We start from the raw sequence: 26,227 nt of genomic DNA on the forward strand, positions 1-26,227 counted from the left end.
AGGTTATTCATCAACCTCCAACAATGAACCCATCAGTTGTTTCTCCAAATTAACTGAATCTTTAAAACTTAGAAAAAAGAATGTAGTCCACCATGTTCACAATGTTAAATAAAGAAAACGATGGGAAAAAAAAGGTGTGCACAAACATTTGTCTACAGGGGCCATGAGAGGTCCCCGTTGGTCCAGTGTACTTCTGCGCTTTCTGGAGAACCAGTGGATCATACAGAGAAACTGTCTATCTGAGTCATTCTTCATTTCTTTTCTACCATGTATTTATTATGTTATAAAATGTATCTAGTAGGCATCTCTAACAACATGTTGAAAACTGAACTCATTTTTCTCTCAAAATCTGCTTTCAGTCTTCCCTATCTCAGAAATAAGAATGACAATTTAATTCCCATTATCCAGGTGCTCAAAGCCCAAAACTTACAAACCACCTTTGATCTCTTTTCTCTCACATTCCAACTCCAGTCCATTAGACAATATTATGTCTTTATTTTTATAATTTTATTGAGATATAGTTGACCTACAATAAATTGCACATTTAAGGTGTACGATTTGATAAGTTTTGACATGAATATACCCATGAGACTATCACCAAAATCAAAAAAATATTTCATCCTTCTTTGTAATCCCTCCCCTCTCCTTTTCTGGGCTGTCTCCAAACATCTCCTGTCATCATAGATTGTTTTGCATTTTCTAGAATTTGATATAAATTATAAAGCATTTTATTTATTTATTTTTCTGACTTCCTTCTTTCCAAATAAGCATTTGAAACATGCCCAGAATCTGACCACTCCTCTGCATCTGCTAAGCCAATATACAGGCCAAACCCACATCATAAGTCAACTGAATGATTCCCATAGCCTTCTTATGTCCTTGCTTCTGCCCTCATTTTCCCCAATATCTATTGTCCTGATGGCAACTAGAGTGATATTCTTAAATATAAATTTGATTGTGTCTCTCTGCTCAAAATCTTCCTATAGCTTCCCATTTCCAAATAAAAGGCAATGACTTTAACCAGGCCTGGTCGTACTCATCTGTAATCCCAGCAGCTCAGGAGGCTGTCAGGAGGATCCTGAGTTCAAAGCCAGCCTCAGAAATGTAGTGAGTCCCTAAGAAACTCAGTGAGACCCTATCTCTAAATAAAATATTTTAAAAAGGACTGTGGGTGTTGCTCAGTGTTTAAGTGCCCCTGGGGGTTCAATCTCTGGTATCAGGAAAAAAAAAGAAAAAAAAGCCATGACTTTATTATGGATTGCCCTGCCTTATTATGGACTGTTCTTATTCAATGCGACTCCCCTCATCCTCTTCTCCCCATTTCCTAACATTCTTCTCTTGTCTGTTAGTTCCATTTAAATACACCAATCCCACCCCTGCTTCAGAGCATTTACACTTGCAACTTTGCCTCAACCTTAACTGCCCAAATCATCTAACTAGCTAACTACCCCCTCACTTTATCATGTCTCTGTAACAGTGGCATTTCATGTGATAAAGGCTTTTCCTGGCCATCCTACACAAAATAGAGCCTCTTGCCATGACTATCAAGCCCATTACCCTGCCTTTCTTTCTCTTCAGACTTGCCTTACCACTTTAGACTTCTCTTACCACTTGCCTTACATTTGTTTATCTACTTGACTGCTCTGACCCAACCTCAAACACAATTTCCAACAGGAGCAGGAAATTAGTTGTTTTGTTCACTACTGTTACATCAGTGACTAGGGAAATGCCTAGAATGTATGAGAGAGTTAACAAATGATTTGTTGGATAAACTCATGGTTCCAATAATATTATAAATATACTACACTATTAACCTAAACACATATATTAACTATTAAGCCCCCATATATAAATAGTACTGAGAGGAAATAAGCTATGAGAACAAGGCATTTAAGGTCCACCTCTCAGCAGCATGCATCCTCAACTCCAGGAATGTACCCCTGAATGTGTTTGTTGAATAAAAACATACTTGTGTGGAGAGTAGTTGTTTGGTTACATGATACTGGAATATTTAAGTAGATCTTTTAAAACTAGTTTTAATTTTTTCTTATTTTTCTTATTATAGAATATGGTATGTTTTAGATTTTTTCTTATTGTAGAATAGAAATTAATGATAATTCATTGGTGGAAAAATCAGAAGAGCAAAATGATCTAATTGCATATTACCTTCTTGATATTTACTTTGACTCATAATCAGATATACTTTTATATGCATAGTCAGTGCTTCCAGGTACTGAAGAACTAGCTGCTTAGTTTGTAAAGTTTTCAATATTTTGATTTATCAGTATTATTTTTTAAACTTATTGCCTTAAAGACATATTAACTAGTTTGGTGGATAATGAGAAGAAAATTTCTCAACTGGCCACAATAAGGTAGTGGTAGTTCTTTCTACCAGGATACATACAATTAGTGGATGAATCAGCATTCACTTTTACTCATAGCATTTAAATATGTGGCATTGATGTTTAACATGTTTAATATAAGGTTATATTAAAAACCTTCAGAAAAGGAACAGGATAGAATGTGGTGGTGATTGTTGGCATGGAGATAAATAATCTCAAGTGAATTATTCTTTAATACCTCAAAGGGAATTCTTACGGGGTAAGGGTTGAGTAATTGTTAAAGATAAATGTGACCAGTTTGGGTGGAGGGGACATAAAATTCTAAGATATGAAGGGTTCCTAATGTCAGAGTACAATCTAAATGAGACAAGAAAAACATATCTGAAACAAATAATTGGCAGGATAATAACATATACCATTGGAAATTTGTGAAGGCACTTGCCTAGGAGCATTCAGTAGGCCTACCGCTGCTGTTACCAGGAAGAACCTCATATATTGTAAATGATGTGCCAGAGAATAGTGTTAAACATTTATGGAAGACTAAATCTCTCCAAGAGGGGCAACAGATTTACCCTCGCATATGAAACATTGGAAAAAAAAAGTGGACAAAATACAAACAACAGTTCTCAGATATTAGATAATAAGCAGCATAAGAGTGACCTCTAAGATAAAGTTAGGCATGAGAGATGAGTGCTAGGATTATCCCAATTTACTCCCTGGAAAGAATTTTTCAGGCCACATCCAGAGAAGGGAAACTCAAATAGAAAATCTCCTGAGTTGAAGAGATGGATTTTAAAGTCTGAAAAGACTGATGCAGCTAGAAGTTCCAGAGCAGAATAAAGGAAACAGTAGAGAACTGCACAGGCAGGGAGAGTGTGTACATGCACTAGCTCTCTAGACATCTATGGAGGGTTCTCCTGAAGTCTGCGGCTATGTAACAGTGGGCTCACATGTAAGGCCAGAGAAAGAACCTTCAGAAAGGAACAGAATGGAAGGTGGTGGTGATTGTTGGCATGCAGATCAATTTTTGTAATCACCAGCTAGAATGGAAAATCTATAATAAAAGGGCATCAAGTAACATAGTCAGTAAAAGGGACAAAATAGCCCAAGATTTAAGGTAACTCCTGTCTAGCCGAATCTTAAAAAGATAAAAATGTTTCCAAGATAGTTCAGAAAAAAAGCTGTACACAGCTCAAGAATATTTAAAAGAATACAAAATGTTTCCAAGATAGTTCAGCAAAAAGCTGTACACAGCTCAAGAATATTTAAAAGAATACAAAATATCCAGTACTGAACAAGGTAAATTCACAATGTTTGGAATCCAATAAAAATGTATGAGGCATGCAAAGAGCGAGGAAAATATAACCCATGTTGAAAAGAAAATTAATAAAAATGATCACTAATTACACTGTGATAGAGTTATTATACAAGGACATTAATACAGTTGTATACCATATGTTCAAGATGCTATGGAAAAGCATAAGCATGTAAAGGAGAAAAAGAAGATATAAAAATGTCTGAATTAGATAAAATTAGATAAAATCAGATAAAACAATGGCTAAGGTGAAAATTACACTGAATGAGATTAACAGCAGATTCAACATTGAAGAAGTCAATATCAGCAAACTGAATATGCAGTGATAAAGACTCCAAAATCAAACACGGAGAAAGAGACTGAATTGAACAAAGCATCAGTATGCACAGCTTCAACCAGTCCAATATATATGTTACGGTAGTTCCTAAAAGAGGTGGGAAAAACACATTTGAAGAAATAATAAATAAAAATGTTCTATATCTGATGAACACTCAGATTCAAAAAGCTCAATGAATAAGAAAAATGATAAAGATGACACAAATTTACACTAAATGCTTAAAACCAGTGCTAAGAAAAAAATTGAAAAGCATCTACAGAAAACAGATACCATTATGTACAAAGGAGTGAAACTAAAATGTCAAAATTCATTCAAGAACCATGCAAACCAGAAAACAGTACATCAACATTTTCAAGTTCTGAAAGAAAAAAAACTGATATCCTAGAATTGCATTCCAAATGAAAATATATTTCAAAATGATATAGTCTTTAATGCAAAAGAATTAAGTTAAGCCCTACCCCACATAAAAATTACCTCAAAATGGACCACAGACATAAATGTAAGAATTCAAAATGGACAACATATATATATATGTAAGAACCAAAACTAAATGTAAGAAAGCATAGGTAAGTCTTGGGGTAGACAATGACTTTGTATTTAAAACACCAAAGGCCCAAGCACCAAAAGAAAAAATAATAAAGTAATGAACTTCATCAAATTTAAAACTTTTAAAGGCTACCATCGAAGAAAGTGAAAACACAATCATAGAAGAAAACATTTACAATTCATGTAGTTAGAATATAACTACCTAGAATATACAAGCAATTCTTATTGTTCAATATGAAAAGACAAATGGCAAGAAATTAGAATAGACATTTCTCCAAAGAAAATATTCAAAAGCAAATAAGCAAATGAAAGTATACCCAGCACCATTAGGGAAATGTACAACCTCAGTGAGATACTACTTCACATCTATCAAGATGGTTATAATCAAAAAGATAATAATAAGTTGGCAAGGATGTGGATCAATGGGAGCCCTCACACACTACTGGTAGGAATAGACTACAGACCTAAATGTAGCAGCTAAACCTATACAACTTCTGGAAGAAAATATAAAAAGCTGCTTGGCAGAGGCTTTTAAAACTAACTAGCTCTCTCTGCCTCATGCTCTCTTTTTTCCTCTCTCTCCTCAAAAACTTTGTCTCATGCTGGGCGTGGTGGTGCATATCTGTAATACCAGTGGCTCAAAAGGCTGAGGCAGGGGGATTGCAAGTTCAAAGCCAACCTCAGCAAAAGTGAGGCACTAAGCAACTCAGTGAGACCCTGTCTCTAAATAAAATACTAAATAGGACTGGGGATGTGGCTCAGTGGTGGTATGATCCTGAGTTCAATCCCCAGTACCAAAAACAACAACAACAACAAACTTTGTCTATTGTATATTCATTGTTATGGAAATGGAAAGGTAAGCTGACAGACTAGGAAAAAGTATTGGCAAAACATATCTCTCTCAAGAGAATGATATCTAGGATATACAAATGATTCTTACAACTTATTAATAAGAAAAATCACCCAATTTGAAAAGATGGGCAGAAGACTTTTTTTCTTCACCAAAGTAGACACAAATATGGTGAATGTGCACATGAAAGGATATCCAACATAAGTTGAAATGTAAATCAAAACTGCAATGTTATTACACATACAGTAGGATGGACAAAATTTAAGACTCATCATAACAAATGTTGACAAAGATGAAGACTATGGTATCTCTCTTAGAACTGCAGACTATAACATGTAGTATAAACAATGGCACAAACTGTTAGAAAACTGTTTGGCAGTTGCTTTAAAAATTAAATCACATCTGTCGAGATATTTACTCCAGAGAAATAAAAGCATACATCCACACTGAGACTTGTGCACAACTATTCATGGTGGTTTTATTTGTAATAGTCAAAAAATCCCCAATGTTGGACTGTGGGAACATGTCTGTCTTACATGCCTCAGAACCCTTATACTCATATTAACCATATAGTAGACATTTGATTACTAACTATTACATGAATGTAGAGATTGATTTTTTTACTGTTAATAGAGCTTCTCTTTTATTAAATATAACAGACAAAAGAAAATCACGTATAGCACAATGAATTATCACAAAGTAAACATATCCACTGAACCCTAACCCAGGTCAAGAAATTGGACATCAAATGCACTTTCATGAGCCCTTTCTCATTGCTCCCCTAATTATTCCCTCCGCTCCCCCAGAGTTAGGCACTATTTTAACTTCTAATAACAAGGATTAGTTTTGGCTGTTTTGTTACTTTATACAGTGTAATCATACACATGTGTTCTTTGGTATGTGGCTTTTTTAGCTCCATATGTATTTTTATAAGATTTATCCAAGTTGTTGAATGTGAATGTACTTCTTATTTTCATTGCTTAATAATTTTCCACTGTATAAATATAACCTGGTTTACTTAAAAAAAAAATCCCCAATGTATATCAATAGGAAAATAGATAATAAATTTTGGAAACATACTTAGCAAGAATAAAGAACTATTGATAATAGCAAAAACAGGGAGATTCTGAGTGAAATAAACTAGACAAAAAGTAATATGTATTGAAAATTCTTTTTTTTTGTACTCCCTAGTACAAATATCCAGGGGTGCTCTACTGCTGAGCTACATCCCCAGCCCTTTTTATTTTATTTATTCATTTATTATTAATTTTTTTTTTGCTATCAGAGATGAAACTCTTGGGAACTAAACCACTGAGCCACATCCCCAGCCCTCTTTTGTATTTTATTTAGAGATAGGTCCCAATGAGTTACTCAGGGCTTCATTAAGTTGCTAAGGTTGGCTTTGAAATCCCAATTCTCCTGTTTCACAATTCTGAGCCACTGGGATTACAGATGTGTGCCACCATGCCCAGTTTAGTTTTTATTTTGAAACAGAGTCTGGCTCAGTTCCCCAAGATTACCTCAAACTTGCGATCCTCCAGCCTCAGCCTCCTGAATATCTGGGATTACAGACTCTGCCACCACCTTCCAGCAGATTCAGTTATATTTAAAATTAGAAAGTTATAAACCAGGTGAATCCTAGTAAAGGTCTTAGTAGAAAAATAAAATAATAGCACTATGCTTGGTCACAATATGGTAAGTCAGAAAATGACAAGAAATATCCATTTTCTGTGAGGTTGACCAGAACAGTATCATTTCTCAATGGATTTCAAAGGGTCTCCTTCCTTCTTTCCCCCCCGCCCGCCCACCTTTCTTTCTTTCCTTCCTTCCCGCCCTCCCTTCCTTCCTTCCTTCCTTCCTTCCTTCCTGAGTTTTGGCGTGTGTGTGTATGTGTGTGTGTGTGTACATCATCCTCTGTGCCAATGTAAGAGATTTAGGCAATGGATCAACCTTTACACCTGTGCCGAAGGACCCCAATCTTGGATCTATCTCCAAGGGTGGAGGTGACTCTAGATCCTCATTATAATCTCGAGAATGGGAACTCCTAAATTATAAACAGGTCTTTCTTGGTAACACCAGTTTCCTCCTTGGTAAAAGTTAGTGTAGTGGGAGGGTGGCAAGGGCCCTACCCTGCCACAAAATAAATACTAAAATGTATTTTGGTACAAATTGTAAACACTAAAGAGTTAAAAGTAAGGGATGAGTCTTGGGATTTGAGCTAGACCTGGATAAGTACATAGGATTCAGATTCTAAAAAGAGAATAAAAGGCAAGTGAATTAAACAGCATAAAAGACTCAGCAGAAAGAAGTATGTTTAAAGGACAGTAAGGACACCTCATTTTGCTAAGAGGAAAGGATTCTATAAAGGATGACATATTTGTGTGCTTAGGTCAGATTATGAAATTCCTTGAAAATCAAGCATAAGGATTTAGACTTAATAAAAATGGATAAAATATTAGACTTTAAGTAAAGGGATCATATAACTTAAGTGGAATTTAAACAAGTATCTTGTCCTTAAATCCAGGGAAGATGGAGGTTTAGGCTGGGCATGATGAGTAGGGCTGAGGCACAAGCACAATTAGTCCTAAATTGACATTCACTAATTGTATATTAGAGTTTCAAGGAAAACAATGAAGAGTTAGTGACTATCATAATGATTGAGATGTGTTTTGACATCAGTAATTATTATTATTTTTAAGATGGGGGTCTTGCTATTTTGCCTAACCTGATCTCCAACTCCTGGACTCAAGCAATCCTCCTGGCTTGGCCTTCTGAGTAGTTAGGACTACAAGTCACCATACCAGCCCAGTAATTATTGTTTAGTAGATCTCTTTTTGGACACTAAAATCACTACTAATATGATTGTATATGTTTGAAATTGGTTTTATGAGCAACATACAGATTTGATGCAATTCCCATCAAAATACCCACGAATTGGTGTGAATATACTTTGTATACAAAGAGAAATATGAAAAATTGTGCTCTATATATGTAATATAAATTGTAATGCATTCTGTTGTCATATATAAATTTAAAATAATAATAATAATAATAATAAATGTCATTTTTCCAGACCTAGAAAAAACAGTCCTGAAATCCATTTGGAAGAATAAAATATTCAGAATAGCCAAAACAATTCTAATTCAATAAGCAAGCTGGAGGCATCATCACAATACCTGACTTCAAATTATAGTACAAAGCTATTGAAATAACCACTGCATGGCTCTGTCATAAAACCAGATACATAGACCAATGGGAAAGAAGAGAAGACACAGAAAAAGATCCAACATAGTTAACAGTCATCTGATTCTTGACAAAGATGCCAAAAATATATTGGGAGAAAAGACAGGCTTTAAACAAATGGTGCCAGGAAAATTGGTTATCTATATGTAGACAAATAAGACTAGACCCTGTACAAACTTGAAAGAGATCAAAAGCCCAGGAATCAGACCAGAAACTATGCAAATCCTTGGAAGAAAATATAGGTTTGAGACTCCAGCATATAGGTACAGGCAATGACTTTCTTATTAGAACTCCTAAAGCTCAGAAAATAATGACAAAAGTTAATAAACAGAATGGCATCAAATTAAAAAGCTTCTACACAGCAAAGGAAACAATTAGTAACATGAAGAAAGAACCTACGGAATGGGAGAAAATATATTTGCTAACTACTCTTTTTTTTTTAAAAAAGAGAGAGAGACAATTTTTTAATATTTATTTTTTAGTTTTCGGCGGACACAACATCTTTGTTTGTATGTGGTGCTGAGGGTTGAACCTGCACTGCATGCATGCCAGGCGAGCGTGTTACCGCTTGAGCCACATCCCCAGCCCTGCTAACTACTCTTTGACACAGGATTAATATCCAGACTATATAAGAAACTTTAAAAAACTTAATACCAAAACCTCAAATAACCTAGCTTAATTGGGCAAATGAATTAAACAGACTCTTCTCAAAAGAAGAAATAAAAATGGACAACAAATCTATGAAAATGTTCAACATCATTAGCAATTAGGGAAATGCAAATCAAAACTACAGTGAGCTTTCATCTCACTCTAGTCAGAATAGCAGCCACCAAGAATATGAACAATATGGGGCTGGGGTTGTGGCTCAACAGCAGATTGCTGGGGCTGGGGATGTGGCTCAGGTGGTAGCGCGCCCGTCTGGCATGCGCGCGGCCCAGGTTCGATCCTCAGCACCACATACAAACAAAGATGTTGTGTCTGCCGAAAACTAAGAAATAAAAAAAATGTTAAAATTCCCTCTCTCTCTCTCTCTCTCTCTCTCTCTCTCTCTCTCTCTCTCCCGCCCTTAAAAACAAACAAACAAAAAAAACCCCAGCAGATTGCTTGTCTAGCACGTTCGAGGCCCGGGGTTCGATCCTCAGCACCACATTAAAAATAAATAAATAAAAATAAAGGTATTGTGTCCAACTACTTAAAAAAAAGAATATGAACAATAATAAATGCTAAAGAGAATGTGAAGAAGGGACACTTTTTTCTCTGTTGATAGGATTGTAAATGAATATAACCACTATTGAAATCAGTATGGAGGTTCCTCAAAAGACTAGGCAGGAAACCACCATATAACCCAGCTATACAACTACTCAATGTTTATCCTAAAGAATTAAAGTCATAATACTAGAGTAGTACATGCATACCCATGTTTATAGCAGCATAATTCACAGTTGCCAAACTATGGAACCAAACTAGGTGCTTATCAAGGATGAATAAATAAAGAAAATGTGGCATATACACACAATGGAGCTTTATTCAGTCATAAAGATGAATTATGTCATTTGCTGGAAAACGGATGAAACTTGAGAACATTCTGTTACACAAAATAAGCTAAACTCATAAGATCAAGGGAGCATATGTTTTCTCTCGGATGTGGAAGCAAGAGAGGAAAAAGGAAAAGAAAGTGAATATCAAAAGGAGATCAGTAGAGTGTAGGAAAGGGACCAGGAGATGGAGGAGTGAAGGGAAAATACTGGGGAATGATATAGGCCAAACTGGAGTGTTATATTCTGCATGTGGAAATATGTAACAACAAATACTGCCATGATTTAAAACTATAATGTATCAACAAAAAAATGGAAAAAATAAAAGAAAGCAAACAAAAGAACAGAATTGCTTTCATGTATGCATGTATGTATGTATGTATACAGCCTAGCCAAACATCTATTGTGAGCATAAACATTAATACTCTGGAACAGTGATGAGCCTGACAGTTTTTTTTTAATTGTTCTCTTTATTCCTTTTTTCCCTCCCTCCCTCCCTCCCTCCCTCCCTTCCTTCCTTCCTTCCTTCTTTCATTCTTTCCCCTCTCTCTCTCTCTCCCTCCCTCTCTCTCCTCTCTCTTCTCTCCCCTCCCTCCCCCCTCTCTCTCTCTTATTTCCCAGGCTGGCCTAAACTCCTAGGCTCAAGTAATCTTCCTGCCTCAGCTTTCTGAGTAGTTGTGACTGTTGGAGCACACCACGATGTCCAACAATAACACTTGCTTTTGTAAACAAAGTTTTATTAGAACACAGAAACTTATATTATTTACCCACAGTCTAGGCTGTTTTGTGCTACACTGGCACTTGAGTGGCAATGAAGACTTGCCTACAAAGTCTAATATATTTATTATCAGTCTCTTTTCAGGAAAAGTTTGTTGATCCCTGATTAGATTATAGATTAAAGTCAGCAGAATAAATACATAAACATTTCTTTTCTTACGACTAAAATTGGCTGTATGAAATGAGATAAATGATCTATTAATTGCCAAGATAAAAGTCTCTTCCCTATAGAAAGTGTGTATTCAGGACTAGAAATCTTGGCACTGTGTCATGTCAAATGTAGGAAAAAACCTGGCAGTTCATTTTGATGAGACTTAAGAAATTTCTTTTCCAGGGCATTTTTAGGTTTATCTAAACTTTGTAGATAATACAGGGAAGAACATTTTAATCTTCAAATAGATTATATTCATTATTAGTTTGTAATCATTTCACAACTATCATATAATATTAAAGCATCATAAGAGACTGCCTATCATAATAGAAACTTTTATGACTCTAGCCATTAACATGTATTTTTCTAGTTATTGTAGACTCATACATTTAAGCTAGTGCTATTGGTGAAATATATGATTATTTAAGTCTGATTGCCTTACTAATTTTGACCAGTTTATTTTTCAGATATCCATTTTGGGTTTACTCTTTCAATTAATTTTTCGTTCCATGGACAATGAAATTGTTGTTGTGACCTAATTGTCTCTACCACTATTGATGGGCAAAGATATAAGTTAGTATTTTTACTTGAAACTGTTATAGATCTAATGTACTTGATTTGTTTTCCTGACACAAAAGAGTATAAAACTAGAAAAACTAAACATTTTCAGGTATTAATTTCAGACATGACTGTAGGCCTGGTGCACAAAACACAATTAGGGAGATGAAGCTCAAGTAAGATGGTGGTCATACTGAGTTAAGGAGAAAATTATCAAAGTGCAAGATTATCATAGTGGTTGGAATTTTGTGGACAAGAATGTCTGAGCTATTTATGGTGGGTGCAATGTAATTATGTGTGTGTTAGAGAGAGAATACTAAAAGCCTGGAGGAAATTCATTTTTGATAGGAATGTACCAGATGAGACTCTTTAAGGCTTAGCAGAGTTTGACTGCTATAAAGGAGACTGAAGATGATGCTAAATGGCAATGTTGGAAGAAATGGTTTCCAGCAGAGTCAGGTTGCAACAGCTTCACTAATATATCAGGTACTTAATTAAGAGTTCAGGAATAAGCCTTAGCAAAAAGAACCACACACAAAAGAGTAAAGGGAAAATGGTAGACCTAAATTTGAAATCAAAATTGATTCATGCTGAAAATGTATGTGGCAGCCAGAAAGGAAAAAAGAAAAGAAAGGTGTGTGTGTGTGTGTGTGAAAGGAATCTGATGACAATCAAAGGGAGATCAGTAGAATAGAGGAAAGGGATCAGGGGAGAGAGGAAAGCAGGTAAAAGAGAAATACTCAAGAATGATATTGGCTAAGTTTTATCACTATATTGTACATATGTATGAAAACATAACAACAAATCCCACCATTATGTACAAGTATAATGCACCATGAAATATGGAAATAAAGAAAAATACCAAACCTAGTGAGGCGAGGTGGAATATGCTTATAATCCCAGTGACTCAGGTGGATGAAGCAAGAGGATCACGAGCTCAAAGCCAGCCTTAGTAAATCGAGGTGCTAAAGCAGCTCAGCAAGACCCTGTCTCTCAATAAAATACAAAACAGGATATGGCTCAGTAATTGAGTACCCTGAGTTCAATCTCTGGTACCAAATAATAATAATAATAATAATAATAATAATAATAATAATAATAATAATAATAATACCAAATCTAATATGATCAAAACAATTCACCAGTAATTAGCCTGCATGACACATAAAACAGAATATCCTTTATAGGAAGACAATATAATCCAGACTTCTTATGATATATTATCTATAAATGACCAGAATATAATTTAAAATTTTTTTGGTACCATAGATTGAACCCAGGTGTGCTTAACCATTGAGCCACAACCTCAGCCCTTTTTTTGCATTTTATTTAGATACAGGGTCTCATTGAGTTGCTAAGTGCATCCCTTAGTTGCTGAGGCTAGCTTTGAACTCTTTTTTTTTTAACAATTTCAATTTTTAATAATGGAAACATTTTGCTATACCAGAAAAAATTTCAGGGGAGAAAAATCTTCCCTATAAAAATAAACTCATCAAAATTATAAATATTATAACTTTTTTACTTCTTCAATATAAAATGCTCCCCTGCAATACCACCCCTTCATATAACACCTTTCCTGTACCATCACATTTTGAAGAGAAAACAGTATTACAGCAAAGCTCAGTTTTAATTTAACATAACATTTGTAAAATGACTTTTTAAAATCTTTGGCCTTCAGAGCCTTTATTCTTATTTTACAATATTAAAAATGCTGCTGTAGTAACCAGTGTTTGGGAGAGAACATCACTCTTCTAGAACCATGAACAGACAGAATTTTAATACAGTAACTTCCAAATTGTAACTTGTAGTGCACATGACAGGGAGGTTTGGATAAACACAGAGGAGAATATGCCTGTTTCAGACAATCTACTACAAGTAAAAAAAAAAAAAAAAAGAATTCACAGATACCCATTAGCTACTACTTCAGATTCTAACAGTGTCATGAATCTGAGAAACAAATGCTTCACAAACTATAAGTTTACTGGGATGAGTAATTAAAAGACCAGGTGGTTGATAACAGTATATTCAAACCCAATCCACAGTCTGAATAGGAAAACCAGTATTAAAATCATGAAGGCATTCCCTGAACAACAAAGGCCAAGTGTTGGATGACAATGTCACTAAAACCTCATTGATGCACTAAAAAGAAGTTACATGCAAAATTAAACAATGTGTGCCATGCATAATTTATTAGCTTTGAACTCTTGATCCTCCTGCCTTAGCCTCCTGAGTCGATGGGATTATAGGCATGTAGAATATCATTAAATTTTGCCAGAATGCAAAGAAGATAGAAAAATGAGAACCACGAGAGAAAATGTCACATATAAAAAAAGTTCCGTGAGCTGACCCAGATGTTAGGATTAGCAGAAAAAAAATTTATAAAGTTTTTATAACTAATTTCAAGGAATTAAAGAAAAGCTTAATCATAATGAATAAGTAGATATGGGTGTCAACATATAAATGAAAAATTTCTTTTAAAAGAAATATAGTATTTGAAATGAAAAATTCATGAAACAAATCTATCATCAGATTATATAGTGCAAAAACAGCAAAAAGTTAACTTGGAGATAGACCAATAAAAATTATCTGGTCTAAAAATCAGAAAGAAAAAAATAGAGACTTGGTTACTATCAGGACAAAGTGACCTAACATACATATAATTAGATTTCTAGAAGAATAGAGGCATAAATTGTACAGAAAAAATATTTAAGACAATGATGGCTAAAATTATCTCAAATTAACAAAAAAGATGTTAACAGATTTAGGAAACTCAGTGAATACTAAAGTTAGTTACAAAGCAAATCACATCTAGATGCATCAGAGTCAACTGTAAATAATCAATTAGGAAGAAAAAGGTCTTGAAGGCAATTAGAAAAAAGTGGTGTGTTACACATAGGTAAAAATGACTAAAATGATAGCTGACTTCTTATCAGAAATGAAAGATTAAAGTTAACGGAAAGGTTTAAGGTGCTAGAAGACAAAAACTGCTAATCCAGGATAAATACTCTTCAAAACTGAAAGCAGAATAGACATTTTCAAATAAATAAAAAGTAAGAAAATTCAACATCAATAGATCTCTACTATTAACAATGCTAAAAGAACCTCTTCAGGATAAAAGGAGATGATCCATCAGGTAGAAACAGATGCACTGTGTGTTTTAGTTCACTGTGTAATAAACTTAATGGTTTAAAATAAAAATTCTTTGTTATTTCTCCTTATTCTATGATTTGGCTTTACATAACCTGATGGGTCCTTTGCTCTAGGTATTTACTAATGCTTATGTGGTTTCCTTTAGCAGGGATTGTTTAACCAAAGGTAGAACTGACAAAATAGCTTTGTTTACATGTCTGCTAGCTCAACTGGTTGGGTAAGGCTTATCTCCTCAAATGCTTTTAGTCATTCAGTCATTCTAAAATTTTTTATTTGTTGATTAGATTTCTAGAGGATAAAAGTAGAAGGTATACACCTTCCCAAGGTGTTAGGTCTAGGATTGGCATGGCATCACTTTCACCAAAAATATATTTTGTTCATTAAAACAAGACAAAAGACCAGCCCAGACTCAGCGGGTGGGAAAATAGATATTACTTCATAATGAGAGAAGCAACATGATACAGGAATGTGGAGAATTTGGGGTAGATATTTTTAAAGACAATGCACCATAAACAGAAATGAAAAGTACTAGAAATACTAAAATGTAGGTAAATATAAAAGTCAATATGTATACATATTTATTCTTTTAATTTCTTGGAAACATGACTATGGTAAAAAACATAGGGTACACAGCTGTAATATGTATGACAACAAAGCACAAAGGACTTGGGGAGATGTGAGAAAGTAACACAATTTAAATTATGAAAACTGTGATAAATTAAAGAATGCATTTCATAATTCCTGGAAACATTGCTAAAACAATAATGAAAAGCAATAAAGCTAAAAGCTAATGGATAAATTTAAAAAAATTTAATTTTTATTTAATGTAATTTTATTTAATTACATTAAATAAAAATATGAATAGAACGAAAACAAGAAATAGATAAAAATACATCATGAATAGTAAGCCAAGAAGAATGCAGAGGCTATACTAACATCAGATGAATTTAATTCAAGATAAAGAGTTTTATAAGAGATAAGAAAGACATTTCATAATACCATAATGTGTTTTTAAGAACACAGAAACATGACACCATACAACCAAACATTTATATGCCCCAAATATATGAAAGCTGACAAAACTGAAGAGACAAATCTATACTTTGAATTTTTAACACCCTTTTAACAACTGATAGTAACACTATAAAAAAATCACTAATGATACACAAGAGTCTGAACAAAACTATCAACCACCTTAACCTTATTGACATTGACTGACAATGCCCAACAACTCCAGAATATATATTCTTTTCTAGTCCTCATGGAAATTTGCAAGATAGGTTATATTCCTGGCAAAAAATTTTAAATATTGAATTTCAGTTTGTTTGCTGATCACAGTAGAAATAAATGGGGTATTCTTTAATAAAACTGGTCATTAAATAAAAGCCCTACAAATCATCAATAAACAGTGTTTTAGTTATCTATTGTTATATTTTTAAAAATTCCAAAATTTAGTGGCTTTAAAAAATAACCATTTGCCGGGAGTGGTGGTGCACACCTGTAATTCCAGTGGCTCAGGAGGCTGAGGTTGGAGGATCGAGAGTTCAAAGCCAGCTTCAGTAATGGCGAGGCACTAAGCAACTCAGTGACACCCTGTCTCTAAATAAAATACACAATAGGGCTAGGGATGTGGCTCAGTGGTCGAGAGCCTCTGAATTCAATCCCCACTACCAAACAAACAACCATTTTATTTCTCATACTTTTGTAAGTCAAGACTTTAACCAAGGTTCTGCTCCAGTGTCACCTAGGCTCACCCATACAGCATACGCCTGATTTAGACTACAAGGTCTGAGATGGCTTTGTATGTCCGGAACTAAGGTGCTGACTGTTGGCTTTCTGTAGTCTCCCTTTCCATGTGGTCTTTCATATGTCAGGGGCTTTCTTCAAATGGACTCTCCCTCCAGCAAGATAGCCTGGGCTTCTTTACAGTGTGGTACAGGGTACCACAGAGAAGAAAAAATCAGTTTGTGCCTTTAAAGGATACAGTCAGTCCTTCCTCAAGTCTCAATCTTGGGTAGGATCTTGGTCCACGCATTTTGGGGGAATTTATAGTTGTATATACGACATTTTAATCTACATTACTATGTGAAATGTCTTTGTTTTTATGATTTCATTTTTGCTACATTGTTTCTTTTCCATACGATTAACTACAATATAGGATAATCTATTAACAATAATGTCTCTTCAATTGGTTGTGTGAAGCTTGCTCTATAATAATTTATATAGAAAGAACTTATGGGAATAATATTCTCTAAATGACAATTTCCTGATTTAAAAACATAATTTGTAGCCAGTACAATAGTGCATGCCTATAATCCTAGCTACTCAGGAGGTTGACAAGTAGGAGAATGGTAAGTTTGAGGAGAGCCTGGGCAACTTGGTGAGACTCTGTCTCAAGAAAAATAAAAACAAAACAAACATTAATGACTGCAGACGTAGCTCAGTGGTAGAGGACTCCTCAGTTCAATCCTCAGTGCTGGGGGTTAAAAAAGGTCATTCATCACCATACTAAGACACTCCTTAGAGAAAAGTAATTGCAAGAACATTGTTCTCCTTCCTTGGGATATGTTTTTTTTTTCCTAGATTGGAATCTAGAAAGCCTTTTGTGTGCTTTGTGCTCTCAGTATGGTTATGTGGCTTTTTAAATCTTGTTCATACCATTGGATGTAATATCAGATTTTGGTTTTTTTTTGGTAGTGCTGGGGATTGAACCCAGAGCCTTGTGCGTGTGAGGCAAGTACTCTTCCAACTAAGCTATATCCCCAGCCCCAGTGGATTTTTTTTTGGAGGGGAATCTCTTCTCAACACATTTTGTGCCAGATTGTACTTGAGAAAGGGAAGTGATATGTACAGCATGGAATGATATTAGTTTCTGATTTTCCCACTTTTTAAAATCTTTTTTAAAAATTTATTTATTTTAATTCTAATTTGTTATATATGACAGCAGAATGCATTATAATTCATATTACACATATGGTACACAATTTTTCATATCTCTGGTTGTATACAGAGTCACATCAGTTGTGTCTTTTTTTAAGAGAGAGAGAGAGAGAGGGAGGGAGGGAGGGAGGGAGGGGAGAGAGAGATTTTTAAATATTTATTTTTTAGTTCTCGGCGGACACAACATCTTTTTTTGTATGTGGTGCTGAGCATCGAACCCGGGCTGCATGCATGCCAGGCAAGCGCGCTACTGCTTGAGCCACATCCCCAACCCCTAGTTGTGTCTTTATATGTGTACTTAGGGTAATGATGGTAATCTCATTCCACTGTCTTTTCTATCTAGTATTTAGATGTATTTGAAAACTTTAAGAAAAATCAGAAATACTCTTTCCTATTTTCATGAAAGCATAAATTTTTAGCCATATAAAATGTGTCCTGATGGATTTTGGTTATATTTTTATACCTCATGAAAAGAGAAGAAATGTTCGCCAGGACAAGCCTCTAAACTGGAAGCTAATAGCCATGTTATCTTGTGTGCTCTCTTCCTCCACATCATCACTTAGGTTTGAGTGAGGCCAAGAACTAATGACACAAAGAACAGAAGGAACTTTTCTTGTGATTACTGTATATTGTTTAAAGACAGCAAAGAATCAACTATTTGTAGCATTTTGAAAAATCCACATATAAATTTTTACTAGACTTTAAAATTTCTTCTTTGATACTCTGGTTCTACTCAAATGGTCCACTCTCAGAGGGGAAATTCAGAGAATCCTGGGAGAGTCATTATTTGTGAAGTCATAGTTATGAACAAAATCCTTTCTTGCAAAGACTTTCAAGCTGCCTCCCTTTAGCTTTCACTCATTAGTGCTGGTTGATACCTGATGCTATTAAAAAAAATCTGATCCTTATCTCACACATCCCTCTCACAAATATTGTAGAAGTACATTGTGATCCCACTAATCTTTGTCCATTGCCATCTTTCCCAGAATTCCCCAACTGTCTCTCATTTCACAGGGTTTAATCAACCTCCTTCCATCCTATTTCATATAAAGTAATCAACATTCCTTATAAAAGCTGACAGCACTTGGGTCCCCAGAACAATCCTTGTTGAGAAGGAAAAAAAGAAATTCATGACCAAATAGTAGAGAAGGCAGCTGAGTCACTTAAAAGTTAAAATTGTAATAAAAGAGAAAAGAATGATCAAGGAACCAATTAAAAGACTATTCATGTATTTTTCTCCTAAGAACCATCAGCCATGCTTCCGTTTGCACAGGGCGTTGGAAAGCGAAGCAAAATCCAAAGGACCACCAGGAAAAGTAACATCTTACTCCCCTAGTCCAGCTGCTGACCCCTCTCCACAATCTCTATTTGCAATGGAAATCTTACACCTTCTGGATGAGACAGAATTATGTAAATCGCTGGCCAAACAAATGGGAAGGCAGTAGCCTATTTTCAGTTCCTGGTTCACTTCCATTAACCAGTACCGGCTCAAGGGGAGGGCAACTCCATTTCCACCTTCAAAGGAGGAGTTGGGCGGGGCTAGGTTTTGCGTATGCTCCCAAGGCAGGTTTCTGGGAATGCTCAGCTTACCATATAACTGTGCTTTTTAAAAAACTTGGCATTAAAGATAAAGCAACCTTACTTTATACTTAATTGTGAATGGGCTGCTCTAACTACTCCTCTTTCATATTCATTTGTTATTTTTAACCATGCTTTATGTCTTCACTCTGTTTCGAAGAGGCAGCTGGAGCCCACAGGTCTAGACCCTCATCTGGGTCCTGCCAGAGGAACCATCTACCACAAAGAGAATCAAGACAGTCATCGAAGACAACATTCCAAATTTTTATCCAAGTAGAGAATCCAACAGTTAAACTGTCTGCAAAAATGTAACTTGTTTTGTAGGTAGACTGAGATACATAATTATCTTTCTGAAAACACTGCAATTTTATTTTGTTCTAGTAAATAAAGTCAATCTAGATGAGTACAGAAAAGGGTGGAAACTTGGTACTAAGGTAACCAAATACAACTTAAAAATATGACCACACACATCTATTTTTTCTCTCACCCGAAACAGCTAAAGGACAATACACAGATTTCTAAAAAGATATATGAGGCAATGGTAGATGAAACAGTGCACGAATTCTTTGGAAGATAAAAAGTGCATAAGAAGAGGACAACAGATTCAAAAGAGCTGTGGAACCAAAACACTGGTATCTAGCTGGGGCTGACTGCAGGAACTGAAACCCTTTCAGTCCTCCAAAAACTCAGATGCACAAGCACAGGCACCACAGTATGGAGGAACTGAGAGGATCAGCACACCAAACACCAAGAGCACCATGTGCCCTCAGCTCCCTGTCTTTCCAATTTAAACCACCAATTTCACTGTAATGGTATAGGACTCGTCTTAGGATACAATGAGTTGTCCAGTGAAATCTTCAAATCTGACTCCCCCAGTGCAAGAGCTGGCTTGCCAACCAGTGCTGTTGGCATGAGGCCCAAAGGCCACCCACCTGTTCACAACAGAGCTGCCTGTCAGCTTTGGGATGATCAGAGGACACCAGATGTTTCAGATAAACTGCTAACAAGAACGAGAGACTCCAAAACAAAACTTTTAAAAAGAGGAGGAAGAAGGAAAAGCAAATAGAGGAAAAAGAGATAATACAGTGGGCAGGGTAACACTTTCTGAAAAGATATAATAAATATCCTCCCTGAGATATATTTTAAAAAGCTATAATAAATGTCCTCGGGGAGGATATTATATCCTTGAAATGGGAATAGGATACGATTAAAACAACAAGCTGAGAACAAGAAAGAGTTCTTGAAGAATATAAATGTGATAGTATCATAACAAATTTTAAAGATAAAACACAAGAAAAGTCCAAGAACTGTGTTCTGTAATATAATGCCAATTGCCTAGATTTTGAATTCTCCATATATTCCATAAAAACCACACCAGTCAACAAGGATAATGAAACCACCCCTAATCTAAGCCTACCACAAAATTAGGAGTCGGGAACTACTATAAACTTCCACTTGAGGTAAACAGAGAATGAACATCCCAAACCAGCTGAGCTCTGAAGCCCTCACTGGTCTGGGGAGGCAGACAGAGACTGCACAGGAGCAGGACAGTGGGGCTCTAGCAGTGCCAGACAGATGAAGTTCATCCTCCAGAATGAGGTCACCCCAGGATGACTGAGATTGGTAGTTCAGAGCAGTGGCTGCTTAGGAATTCAAAGGAAGGGCTGGAAGGAGACGCAGTCAGACATCTAGGGACGCTCTGCCCTCGGGTGAGAAAGGGGTAATGCAGACAGCCTTCGACAGTCTATGGCAGGGAGAAAGAGAGAAGCAATGGGAGAAAATTCAGAAGGACAAAACCAAAAGCCTCACCCAGCCCTTTCCCTACCAGTAAAGGAAGCACCCTACTGAAGCCACTGTGCTTCTCTGTATTGATGAGAGAAAGAACTCTTTTTTGTGGTGGGTGGGATGGGGTGGGGAGGGAGGTACTGGGAATTGAACTCAGGGGCATGAACCACTGAGCCACATCCCCAGCCCTATTTTGTATTTAATAGAGACAGGTTCTCACTGAGTGCCTCGCTTTTGCTGAGGCTGGCTTTGAACTCATGATCCTCAGCTTCTGGAGTCACCGGGATTACAGGTGTGCACCACTGTGCCAGGCTAGAAGGAACTCTTGAATTAAGAATCTCAGTAAGGGTGAAAAATCTATATAATGAAAATTACAGAACCTTAAAGAAAGAAATCAAAAAAAGACCTTAGAAGATAGAAAGATCTACCTTGCTCTTGGATAGGCAGAATTAATATTATCAAAATGACCATACTTCCAAAAGCGCTATACAGATTTAATGCAATTCCAATCAAAATCCCAATGACATTCCTCATAGAAATAGAAAAACAATCATGAAATTCATCTGGAAAAATAAGAGACCCAGAATAGCTAAAGCAATCCTTAGCAAGAAGAGTGAAGCAGGGGGCATCACTATATCAGACCTTAAACTATACTACAGAGCAACAGTAACAAAAACAGCATGGTATTGGCACCAAAACAGACTGGTAGACCAATGGCACAGAACAGAGGATACAGAGACTAACCCACAAAACTACAATTATCTTATATTAGACAAAGGTACCAAAAACATGCACTAGAGAAAAGATTGCATCTTCAACAAATGGTGCTGGGAGAACTGGAAATCCATATGCAACAAAATGAAATTAAACCCCTATCTCTCACCATGCACAAAACTCGAGTCAAAATGCATCAAGGACCTGGGAATAAAACCAGAGACTCTGCGTTTAATAGAAAAAAAAGTAGACCCTAATCTCCATCATGTGGGATTAGGCTCCAACTTCCTTAATAAGACTCTTTTGGTGCCAGAATTAAAATCAAGAATCAATAAATGGGATGGACTCAAACTAAAAAGTTTCTTTCTTCTCAGCAAAAGAAACAAATCTGTGAGGTGAATAGAAAGCCTACATCTTGGGAGCAAATCTTTACCCCTCACACATCAGATATAGCACTAATCTCTAGGGTATATAAAGAACCTCAAAAGCTAAACACCAAAAAAAAAAATAACCCAATCAATAAATGGGCCAAGGACCTGAACAGACACTTCTCAGAAGATAATATACAATCAGTCAACAAATACATGAAAAATGTTCATCATTACTAGCTATTAGAGAAGTGCAAATCAAAACCACTCTAAGATTTCATCTCACTCGTCAGAATGGCAGCTATTATGGATACAAACCACAATAAGTGTTGGCGAGGATGTGGGAGAAAAAGGCACACTCATACACTGCTGATAGGACTGCAAATTGGTGCAGCCAATATGGAAAGCAGTATGGAGATTCCTTGGAAAATTGAGAATGGAACCACCGTCTGACCCAGCTGTCCATCTCCTCAATCTATATCCAAAGGACTTAAAAACAGTATACTACAGGACACAGATGCATCAATGTTTACAGCAGCACAATTCACAATAGCTAAACTCTGGGACCAACCTAGATGCCCTTCAATAGATGAATGGATTAAAAACTGTGGGGTGTGTGTGTGTGTGTGTGTATGTGTGTATACACACACACACACACACACACACACACATACAATGGAATATTACTCAGCAATAGAAGAAAATAAAATCATGGCATTTGCAGGTAAATGGATGGAGTTAGAAAAGATAATGCTAAGTTAGCCAATCCCAAAAAACCAAATGCTGAATGTTTTCTTTGATATAAGGAGGCTGATTTATAGTGGGATAGAGAGTGGGAGATGGGAGGAACAACAAGCTCTAGATAGGGCAGAGGGGTTGGAGGGGAAGGGAGGAGGCATGAGGTTATTAATGATGGTGGAATGTGATAATTATTATCCAAAGTACAGGTATGAATACAGGAACTGGGTGTGAATATACTGTGTATACAATCAGAGATATGAAAAATTGTGCTCTATATGTATAAGAATTATAATGCTTTCTGCTGTCATATATGAATAAAAATGTTTTAAAAGGTCCGTAAAACCCTCTCACACCAGCCCATACTGACTCCCTCTTGCTGATACAGGAGAACAGTCATTTTAAAAATAATCACGAGAAACAAAAAAAAACCCTTTCAAGTCTGAAATTCAAATATTTCAGAACAGAAAATGGACAAAAAGATAAATATTGGGGCTAGGGTTGTAGTTCAGTGGCAGAGTGCTTACTCAGCATGTGTGAGGCACTGGGCTCGATCCTTAGCCACCACATTAAAAAAATAAAATAAGGGCATGCTGTCTATCTACAACTAAATTATATATATATTTATATATGAGAGAGAGAGAGAGAGAGAGAGAGAGAGAGAGAGAGAGGGGGAGACACCAAATTTGAGAAAAAAGAAAAAGGAAGACAAAATGATCTCCTACACCTCATGGGTCTTTTTTTTTTAATATGTATTTTTTTAGTTGAAGTTGGACACAATGCCTTTATTTTTATTTTTGTTTTTATGTGGTGCTGAGGATTGAACCCAGGCCCTTGCACGTGCGAGGTGAGTGCTCTACCGCTGAGCCACCACCCCAGCCCCCCACCTCATGGGTCTTAAACGACCTAAAGCACATGACATAGTCAGTACTGTTGATGAACACAATAAATGTCCATAAATATCAGTTGCAATTTAAAAAACATTCTACTATTGAGAAGAGGAATCACTGTGCAAAGCACCATCATAAAGATAGGAGGTTTACCAAATAAACTCCAGAGAAGATGTCTGCGTCAAGGGAGAAAAGGTTCAAATTTAATCCTTGAGACTGACAGGACCATAAACATTAATACCATCACTTGGATTCAAAGTCCAGCTTCAAGGGAACAAGGATTACTCTGGCAGTTCTTGAACCAGGAAGCCTTAAGAATGTCATCAGATGACTACAGGGCTGGGTAGGAAAGAAAGGTCCCAGACTTCCCGTGGGGACGCATCTCACTCACACCCTACCTTGAGGTGATGGAGTCACTGGCTCACCTAACCCCAACTCACTTCCTTCCTCCTGCTCTCTGATCCCTCCTCCAGCTGCAGGCAGGGCATCAGAGGCCCACTGGCTATTCTCTGTCTCTCCCAGGATGGACTCCAGGTCTCCCTCCTCCAGGGTGCTCCCCTCAGAGGACAGCAGTTTATCCAAGCCAAATTTCAGTATGTCACTCAACTTGAATGAAGAAAACGAGAGACCCAGTTAGTTCTCATGAAAACACAGATGAGGATGTGTGACTTGCTAAGTGTCTAAATGATACCAGGTAATTCTTTCCCTGATGGACTTTCTTCTCTTCCATCACAAATGACACCTGCCAGGCTGTTTTGAAGTTGGATGAGGAATAAGCAGAGAGGTGATAAATGATGATCAGAGATGTTGACTTTGACAATTATTTACAATACCAAAAAAAATTTGGGCCTCCAATTTTTTTGAGGAGTGGGGGCAGATAAAATGATTCCAGCATCTTCTATAGCACTTCTCACCAGCATTTTTTACAGGCACTTCCAGCAGTCCTGAGAGAACTCAGAGAACCTGTTGGCTACCTTCTTACCTCTCCCACTGCCAAACTCTTATAAAGAGAAGGTGCCACTGAATACCTCATCTCACCATGAGCTGCCACCTGTCCTTGCCAAGCCGCTTTGATACTACAGTGGTTTATGAGACCCACTTTGGCAAAACCATAACCACCCTGATCACCAGACCCAAAAGCCCTTTCTCAATTTCAGTCTCCCTGGATAATCCTGCGGCACTCCCCATCCTGCCCTCTTGCTCCCCCTAGGGGATATACTCAGCCTACTTCCTATGGCTACAGGAACCAGAATCTTAGATAATGCTACTTGCAACTCTCCACCTCCCTAAGTACTATCTCTTAGGAATTCTGAACCAATTGGGATCCACATCATGGGACTTCATTTTCATTTTGCCCTTTTAGATTTGGTTAATTATCTCTAGGTTGCCTATTCTGTAACTTGGAAACTTTAGCTTGAAAATACCTGAGATGAAAACTATGACAAAAACTAAGCAAAACCATACCTGTTATATTTATATTTAACTTTGGTGTACATATATATAACCAAGCCAAATGGCTTTGGCATTTAGTACCCAAAACAGAAGAAAGCCAAGTATTTATGATGAGGCTCAGTCCATACTGGGACCCTTCCCTCTTCCACTCCTTGGACTATGTCTCCTGGCTTCCCTCGCTACTGCTCACTCACAACATGTCTTTAAGGAACTACCCATTTTTTAAATGAAAACCACTTTATTATAGTAACTAAGAGCATGTAGTTGGAAGTTAAAGAGTGCTCGGATTAGAGTCATGAATCTGATGTTTGGAAAATTTCTTAAGATGGAGGTAAAGACAACGTCTATCTCATTTTTTTGTTATTCTTCTTCTAAAACAACTGGAAAAAGTGCACGACACACAATGCTTAGCACACAGTACGCATTCAATAAGTGTTCACCGCATCTTTATCTGTTCTCTGTTTCTGTTGTGTTCTCCTTCTAAAACAAGGAACCTGCTTTCCTTTTTCAGGACTTCACTGCTCTATACTGCTTAGATTTATCAAACCAGAACCACGTCTTTTACTATTAGATTCTTTTAATAACTTAAAAAAATGTCCTGCTGTATTTTGAGACAAGGCAGTGAGTTATCACCCTTGTTCCTGGCAACCATAAATAACTCACAGTCTGGTGGGGAGGAAAGAATCAAGACAGAACCAGAGTGTGATTTCTTGCCATGGCTTGGGCAGGAAGTCCCACCGAGGTCCTCTCCACCAGCCCATAGTTTGTACTGGCCCCAGGATCTGGTCCCATGGCAGAGTTTGTGCCTGTGCATTTCACAATGATGTGCTAGCAGCTAATGCCACAGGGAAACCCCTGACTGAATGTCTGGAGCTCCCTCCACTGGGGAAGCATCTCCTCTAACTCCTGACGCCTGTGCCTTCACAACAGCCCATGATGAGCTCCTCTCCCAAGGTCC

At 36.6% G+C, this 26,227-nt stretch overlaps 1 pseudogene; it reads right to left on the reverse strand.

The window, feature by feature from the left end:
- LOC144372427 (transport and Golgi organization protein 1 homolog) overlaps positions 1–26,227 on the reverse strand; it is a 141,101-nt pseudogene that overhangs the window by 52,130 nt on the left and 62,744 nt on the right.

This window comes from Ictidomys tridecemlineatus, unplaced genomic scaffold, assembly GCF_052094955.1.
Source record: "Ictidomys tridecemlineatus isolate mIctTri1 unplaced genomic scaffold, mIctTri1.hap1 Scaffold_103, whole genome shotgun sequence".
NCBI lineage: Eukaryota > Metazoa > Chordata > Mammalia > Rodentia > Sciuridae > Ictidomys > Ictidomys tridecemlineatus.